Genomic DNA, 9,117 nt, shown 5'->3' with positions numbered 1-9,117 from the left:
TGTACGCGCGCATGTGTGTGTGTGTGTATATATATATATATATATATGTACATATATATACATGCTATATGTGTGTGTGCATGTATGTATTTGTGTGTATATATATGTGTGTGTATATATATATATATACACACACATATATGTCAAAAGATTAGTGTCAAGTATCAGAGGCTAAATTACCTTTGAGTGTGTGCTCCCTTTCTTTCCAGGACTTTGAGATCTACAAGATGCATCTAAAATATGACTCCTGCAAAACAAAGGGACTCCTTAACCGGAATGGGGAGAAGACGGCCACGGGGCTCCTGGTGATTCATTGTTCCAACGTGGTCCCTATTGTAACAAAGGGAGCTTCATGTTCTCTTTCAACATCATTAAGCGCAGAAACTCTTGCATCATGACCTCGATGGATGTACAGATTCTGTCACTTTGCCAGCACTGACGAGGCTCTTTTGTCAACTATTCCACTGAAACTATTCCCTCTATCCATATTAACTTTTGTTACAGACCTTGCAGAGACGGATGCTTCTAGGTACTTAGGTCCACGTTCGCTTTTAAGATTGCATGTTTGGTTTCCATAAACTTTATCCTTGATGTTCTCAAACTCTCAGGCTCTGTGGCTAAAAATATAAAAGAATCTTCAGAGAAATCCAAGCTTGGGGTTGGAGAGAGGGTTCGGGTAAGAGAGCTGACCGCTCTTCCTGAGGGCCACAGTTCAGTTTCCCAGACCAGAGGGTGCACAACTACCTGGAAGTCTGCCTCCAGGGGAACCTAACACCCTAAAAGAAGAAGGGGGAGAAGGAGGAAGGGCAGGAGGGGGAGGGAAAGAATACCTAGTGCTTCTCTTCCTTTGCGGTACATCTTTATAGCTTCATCTTTTTTGGTCACAGTTTCACAGTTGGTGGATGACAAAATTCTGATTTAGGACACTTAAGCTAGAAGAGAAAGAAAACCTGTCCCCTTTGGAGCATTTGCCGTGGGGCTCAGAGGGGCCAGCTGAGCCTGAGAGGGATTCTGTCCACAGTGATTCTGATTGCATACTGCCTGGGGACTGATAGGCTGAGGATGTGGGTGTGAACCGAGACTCTGTGTTCTGCCTTCAGGCCACACACTCTCCAAGCAGGTTTATTTGCTTGGAGAAAGGATTTCCTTTGACTGGTTTCCACCAAGCACTATTCCTCAGCAAGCCGTGCGCCTGCCAGAGGGCGCGCCCATCTCTAATCCTCACAGAGACTGCAGTGAGCTCTGGCTCTGGCTTTGCCCACTTTGCACATTGATGATATTTCGAAGGAGAATATGAAGTCAAACTCTTCTCCCCAATAGGCTATGATGGTGGGTAGCCCAGGGACGTTTGTATTTGGAGAACTGATAATCAAAAGTAGCTTAAAGACTGAAGTAGCTGCCGGTCGACAGCAAAAGGCAAATCTGTAGCTGAAACGCGGTGCTGGAACTCACAGGGATGGGAAGAACCCATCTCGGTGTGTGTGGCGCATCCCACACTTGGCTTCCTGTTCCTCTCATCGCTTCCCCATCCCCTCCATCTCCCTAGAAATAGCTCCTCTGTAGGTGTTGCTAGCTGCACCAGGGTGCGCTTTGTCTCAGTCCCCTCCCTAGCGACTCATCCCTTCTGCTCCCTCATTTCCACTTGAGCTTCTGTCTGTGTGCACTTTATTGCCCTTTGAAACACAACCTCATCGCCTCAAAAATGAAAGAGAAAATGACTTCTTTGTGAAAAAAAATGACAATAAAAATAAACTATGTTTCTTTAAATCGAAAGCTCTCTAAAACAGTCCACAGGTACTTTCAGACAATTGGTCCTGGGCTACGGTTGCTGTGGGGCGCCCATCCTTTGAGGTGCTCCCATCCTGTGAGGTGCTCCCATCCTGTGAGGTGCTCCCATCCTGTGAGGTGCTCCCTGGATGCTGCATCCCACGGCTATTGGACTCACAAGCACACTGATAATATATTAGAGACCCTGCAAGGCCCTATAGAAACAATCCTATTTAACATTAGCTTTTACATTAGTGTGTGTGCATGTTTGTGTGTGTGTACATGTTTGTGTGTGTGTGTGTGTGTACATGCATACACACGCATGGTACAGCACCTGTGTGGAGGTCAGAGGACAGCTTCTGGGAGTCAATTCTATCCTAATATGTGGTTCCTGGGGGCTGACCTTGGGTTATCTGGCTTGACAGCAAATGCCTTTACCCACTCAGTCATCTAACTTGGCCTTTAATGCTTTTTATTGTCCTTAAATTTGATAATCTTTTTTTTTTCTTTTTGGTTTTTTAGGACAGGGTTTCAGGGTTTCTCTGTGTAGCCCTGGTTGTCCTGGAACTCGCGTTGTAGACCAAACTGGCCTTGAGCTCACAGAGATCTGCCTGTACCTGCCTTTGGAACGCTGGGATTAAAGACATGCACCTCCCCCAACCCCACCCCCAGGTGATCTCGATAATCTTAGGCCTAATAATACTTGGTAAATCTGTGAACACACATTTTACCAAGTACTGAAGACATAGAAGTGAATGACTAAATAGAAAGGGCCATGGACTTGAATAGTCTCAATAGCTGCTCTCAGCTTGACTTCATGGATACCCAGTCACTGAAAATCCCCAGTTTCAGCATCAACTTTCTTCATGGACTTCTTCCTGATCAACCTAAGCTTCTTCCCCTCTTATCGAGTTGAAATTCTCTTACATTTACTTCTTCCTGATTTTGCCATTCTTTCCAAAGAGCCTTTTGTGTCCCTGGCTTTAATCCTGGTCTGCTTCTCGGGTGTAGGATTATGTAGAAATCTCCTAAACATAGCCTTTGCCTCACAGGCAGAATTTCAAACCTGACTGCTCATCCAGTCTGGACTTCCCTGGGCTCTGGAGGAACAGAACACTTTCATTTAAGTTCAAGTATTTCTGTCTCATTTAAAAAATCTTGTTGGTTGGACTCCTCATTACCTGATTAGCATACCCTTTATATTCTGGCCTACCAAGAGGATGCCACATTGTCTTGATTTAATTTTCCTGGGATATTTCTTGTTACTCCCAAGCAAAACCTGATATTTGCCTTTACTGGGCTCCCTGCTTTGTCCTAAGCGTGGGGAGCACTTTGCACACATGTGCAACTCTATCTGCATGTTACACTTAGAAGCCACTTACTGCTCTTCAAAGTCAGTCCCGAGGACCACATCCCCAGGCAGTACTATCTTCCCTTTTATGCTCATGGAGCGCTTGGTGTACAGTTACATAATCACACAGTCATACTGTGTTCTAGAAGGACAGGGTTTGTGTTTCTAAAACAGTTCAAGCTGTATAAGTGCTGGGTCTCTGCGATTAGCTCCGTGCTCAGGTGCAGAGCAGTGGCAATCCTTCGTGAGATGCTCGGGAGGTGTGCGAGCCGATGCAAAAGAAACCTGCCTCTTCCACTCAGAGCTGGAAGACATCCTTATCATCTGCTCAGAGGGATGGCATATGGGCAGCTTTCTTCCTCCAACGTTTTGCATTTTAAAATTCCTGGTAGTTGTTGCAAATCTCAAGTGGCACTTCCCCCACTGAACCTGGGTGTAGTTTTAGAACCCGTTATCATCACAGCTCCCTGCATACTGATTGGTCAGAGTCAATGCCTAATTGCAAATCTGTTTTCTGGCCTTAATGCATTTGAAGCCTCTTGCTTTATAGATGAGAACAGAGGCTTCATGAGTTGGACAAGAGGCCTCACAGCAAATAAGTAACAGACTTAGGTCATGAATCCCTGGCTTTCATTTGCTGGTTAGCACCCCTCCATTTTTTGAGGCAGGGTCTCCTTTAGTTCAAAGTTGCCTTGAACTTACCATGAAGCTAAGGATGGTACTCTGATTTACTTTGAGCTCCTGATTCTCCTGCCTCCACCTCTCATATGCTGGGATATGGGTATGTGCCACCATACTCTGTTTTATGCTATGTGGGGAACTGATTCCAGGGTTTCCTGCACGCTAGGCAAACAATCCACGAGCTCAGCTACATTTCCAGCCCCAGGATACCTATATTTGCTAATGTTTCCTCCCCTGCCCTGCATTTCCTAGTCTTTTTAATGCATTTGAAGTTATCTCCATGTGAGGACAAAGGGCCCTGCAGTAGGCACATCTTTTCTTCTGCACACTATAGCTGCTCAACATGGGGTTTGGTGAGTATTTAGCTTGTAATTTTCGTATGAACTACATGTTTGATATGTAGTTCAAAAGCTTTTCCCCCACTCCTTTCTCTAAAATACCACTTTCATGTCTTTTCACACTCGGTATGAGTAAAGATTTTTCTGAGGATCGGTAATCTTGGCCCAGTTCCTCCACGGTGCACTGTAAATTCCAGATGGAGGTGCAGTCTTGGATGGTGTTTTGGGCTCTTCCACTCCACCTCACACCACTGGCTTTGGAATCAGGAAGACTCTTCACTTGCGCAACTGCCAGACATTTTGTGAACACTACATTTACGATCATGGTCTCACCAAGCATCCTCACCCCAAACTGGTCACACCGCTAGTAACATCTTAGCCACCACAGCAGGAGCAAAGAACAAATCACGTTTGCAAACTCAAGTGCTCTGAGCTTTGCATAACATAAAGCAATCTATCTTCCCTTTCCCACATGAGGCTCCTGAAGAGACATTTAAACAGACCAAAACCAAACCAAAGCAAACAAAAACAAAATTAAACAAACAAAACAAAGAACCCACCCTTTCCCCTTCATTTCCTTTTCTGGGTGTCTCGAATCAATGATAGATTTTTTTTTTCTTTTTTACAGCAGCTGTTTCAACATGGCTTTGCATCAAGAAATTACCAAGAAGTGTCTACATGCTTGGGCTAATGTTATGCTCAGCTCCAAATGATCCATCTCCCCAACTTCTGCCTTGCCCTTGACCTGATTCATCAGCATGATTGAAATTCTCATAACTGAATTTTACATCAGTATATTTCCAGAAATAATAATAATAATGCCATAAATACCGATGGGCATTTCACTGTGAAATGTTTGAACAAGCTCTTTTTTTTTTCTCAGAAGGATAAGACTACAGATCCTGAATACAACAGATGGCCAAATTTGCCAAGAATTGTTTCATGAGTTAGCGTGCAAGTTAGGATTGTGTTGCTTGAATATGAGGTGACAACCCCCACAAAAGAACATACCGATACTTGTTGCCCTGATCATTCTGCCACCTGATTTCTCTCTCTCTCCTTCGCCTCTCTCTCCTCTCTCAGGTCTCCTCTCACTCCTCTCTATCGTCTCTCTCTCTCTCTCTCTCTCTCTCCTCTTCTCTCGTCATCTTCTCTCTCTCTCTCTCCTCTCTCTCCTCTTTCCTTTGCCTCACCTCTTCCCAGTCAAGGAGTTCAGACAGATTTTCAATAAAGAAGGTAACTACTGCAATTGTTTGCCGCTTGAGATACCTCTGTGGTATCGTTACATTGTTGTAGGAGGCTGCTTGTTCCTTTCCCAGCTGCCTAGACTCCTGAAAACCACACAGAAATTGTACTAATTGAATCATTGCTTGGCCAATCACTATAGCATATTCCTAGCATGCTCTTACATATTAAATTAACCCATTTCTATTATTTTATATTTTACCACAAGGCTTGCAACCTACCAGCAAAGTTCCAGCTGGTAGCTTGTGTCTTTCCCCTCTGGCGGCTATATGGTGTCTCTTGATTCCGCCTTCTTTCTCCCAGCATTCAGTATAGTTTTCCCCATTTAGTTTCTACTCTGCCCTATCAACAGGCCAATGTTTATTCATTAACCAATATAAGTAACACATATACATGAGGACCTCCCACAACATTTCCCCTTTTCTATTTAAATAAAAAGGAAGGTTTTAACTTTAAAATAGTAAAATTACATATAACAAAACAGTTATCAAGCAAGAATTATAGTTACAATATTTATATCTACTTTATCTTTTATTATACCTAAGGAAAACTATAACTATCTATTCTTCAACTCCATCAAAGACTCCAGAAGGATATAATAATACCTAAGTAATTAGGTATTATTATAGGTAATTAGGATATAATAATACATAAGTAATTATATCCTCCAGGAAGAGCTTTGTAAACAATTTCCAAAACTCTAGAATTAATAGAGACATCTTGCTGCCTGGACAATCACTTAAAGTTCTTCTGTATTTTTGGAGTACCCATCTTCAGCTTACAGACCCATAGTATCCAGCAGACTTTTCCACAAAGCAGGAAATTTCAAAGAAAGCTCCACCTCTACTGGCAGTTTGTCAGTCACTTTCTTCTGTGTCCTGCAGAATGTCTGGCAGACTCTTTCATGAAGCAGTCCCCGAAGGACTGTCTTACCTTTAGGCAAGTTCAACAGTCATTTCTCTGTGGGTCCTGCATGTCCAGTTCTTACAGCATAGGATCAAACAGTCCAGGCATAAATAGTTTCTTGCCCAAATGGCTAACCAACACTATAGTGTTGCCCATCCTCCTCTTGAAGTTATTGGTGCTGCCAGGAGCAGATGCAACTCATTGTCATGAAAAGTCTTAAACTCTTAAAACTTTTAAATTCCATATTCTGAAGGTCTTTGAAAGGTTTGAAGATTATCTATCTAACTAAAATATATCTCTATATATCTAGAAAATCTAACTAACATTACTACAAGTTTGACTATTATAGATGACTCTCTATTAACCTGTATTTCTTTTTTCTTTTTTTTCTTTTTTTTTTTTTTTTTTTTTTTTTTTTTTTGGTTTTTCGAGACAGGGTTTCTCTGTGGCTTTAGAGCCTGTCCTGGAACTAGCTCTTGTAGACCAGGCTGGTCTCGAACTCACAGAGATCCGCCTGCCTCTGCCGGGCGATGGTGGCGCACGCCTTTAATCCTAACCTGTATTTCTTAATTATACATTACATGTACAAACACAATACCTTAATCAAGAGCAGAAGTATACATATATAACAAAATTAGCCTTAAATTTGTATCAATAGACCAAGATCCATAACAATGCAAAGTACTCATATCCATAACATTACATGGCACTGTTTTTTTTCCCATCTAAGTCACAAACTCCTTTTTCCTCTTTATTTACTTTTAGATGCCTGGCACTTAGTATAATGCCTGGTGCTTAGTGTGTTTTCATTAATATTTTTGGAATAGAATTGGAGCAGATTCGACAATCTGTGCAATAGGCCACATCTGGTAATGATTCTTTTAAGAACATGGCCAGGTGTGGTGGTGCATGCCTTTAATCACAGCATTTGGGAGGCAGAGGCAGGTGGATCTCCCTGATCTATCTAGAGAATCCCAAGTCAGGGGTATATGTTGAAATTATGCCTTAAAACTAACAAACAAGCCAGGCGGTGGTGGCGCACACCTTTAATCCCAGCACTTGGGAGGCAGAGGCAGGCGGATCTCTGTGAGTTCGAGACCAGCCTGGTCTACAAGAGCTAGTTCCAGGACAGGCTCTAAAGCTGCAGAGAAACCCTGTCTCGAAAAACCAAAAAAAAAAAAAAAAAAAAAAAAAAACTAACAAACAAGCATTTCTACATTCCAGAACCTTCTCAGGATGTAGGAAGACTGTCTCTCAATACTCATCTGTGTCTTTTGGCCATTTAAAAATCACTTTGTGTAAGACAGAAGAGAATGGAGTTTTACAAAGAAGCCCTCACCGGAGAATACTCTCTCTTTTCTTCCCTCCCTACCTCTCTTTCTCCTTCCTTCCCTCCCTCTCTTCTCCCCCTTTCTCTTCCTTGGTGTTTTTTATTTACACATTTTAGAAATAATTTAAAGGCTGCAGAAATGGCCCAGTGGTTAAGAGCACTGGTTGCTTTTGCAGAGAACCCAGGTTCAGTTCCCAAAACCCACTTGGCAGCTCACAGTTATTTGTAACTCTTGTCCCAGGAGACCTTATGTTCTTTCTTGCCTCTGTGTGCACAAAGTATGCATATGGTGTATGTATTTACATGCAAGAACACACTTAAACATATCAAAACTCAATATAAAAATATATAATGACTACCGTCTATTTGTTGCACAAATTAATGGTGTTCACTGCTATATTTTTATGTAGGTAATTTTATGGTGTCCTACCACACTTTAGTCTTAGTCTTTCTCTCAGTCCCTCATAATTTCTCATTCATTTTCAGCTCTGCTTTTCAACTTCACACATGAGAAAGATCATATGATAGTTGTCCCTCTGTGCCTGGCTTATTTAGATTAACTTGTGTCTTCTTGTTGTAAGTAAAAGGATCTTTGTGTGCGTGTGTGTGTGTGTGTGTGTGTGTGTGTGTGTGTGTGTGACTAAATAGTACCCCACTATGGATGGATACATACATATATACATACATACACATACATAAATCTGTGTGTCTATATTCCATTCATATGTTAATGGGCACAGAGACTGAATTCCTGTCTTAGCCGTTTTGGATAGTGTCACAAAAACCATGAGTATGCAGCTATAGATTTCTTTGGGCATATGCACAGGAATAATATGAGCAGATCATGTGGTACTTTCTCTTTCATATTTTGGAATAACTTTAACAATGTTTCCACAGTATCTGTACCAATTTTAATTTCCAACAACAGTCTTGCCTTTTACTTCTTAATTTTTATTTATTTATTATTTTACTTAAAATGGATTTTTCTTACACACTGTTCTGATTATGGTTTCCCCTCTGTTACTCCTCTTAGCTCCTTCACACCTCCCCTTCCATCCAAATACACATCCTTATGTATCTCACCACAAAACAAACAGGCATCTAAGGAAAAATGACAAAATCAAACACAGAAAGAAGGAACACTTTAGTAAATCTGCTTGTTATCCTTGTGCAGGAGCCATGCTAATCTTCTCGGTTCACAATGGCTCAGACCTGTTCAGACCAGTTCAAACCAGTTCAGACTGGCTCCGACTGGTTCAAACTGGTTCCGAACGGTTTAGACCGGTTCAAACAGGTATAGAGCAGTTCAGACTGGTTCAGACTGGTTTAAACCGGTTCAAACCAGTTCCCACCAGATTAGACCGGTTCAAACCGGTTTAGAACTGTTCAAACTGCTTCACCAGTTTAGACCGGTTCAGCCCGGTTCAAACCGGTTCTGACTGGTTCAAACTGGTTTAGACTGTTTCAAACCAGTTCCGACAGGTTCAAACAGGTTCCGA

General features: G+C 42.0%; 1 pseudogene; it reads right to left on the bottom strand.

Annotated features, from left to right (window-relative positions):
• Positions 1 to 8,746: 8,746 nt before the first annotated feature.
• Positions 8,747 to 8,843, bottom strand: LOC119810896 (annotated as a pseudogene).
• Between the last annotated feature and the right edge of the window lie 274 nt (positions 8,844 to 9,117).

This window comes from Arvicola amphibius, chromosome 3, assembly GCF_903992535.2.
Source record: "Arvicola amphibius chromosome 3, mArvAmp1.2, whole genome shotgun sequence".
Lineage (NCBI taxonomy): Eukaryota > Metazoa > Chordata > Mammalia > Rodentia > Cricetidae > Arvicola > Arvicola amphibius.
Note: the sequence above shows the minus strand (reverse complement) of the source record. Positions and strands in the feature narration are given on the sequence as shown.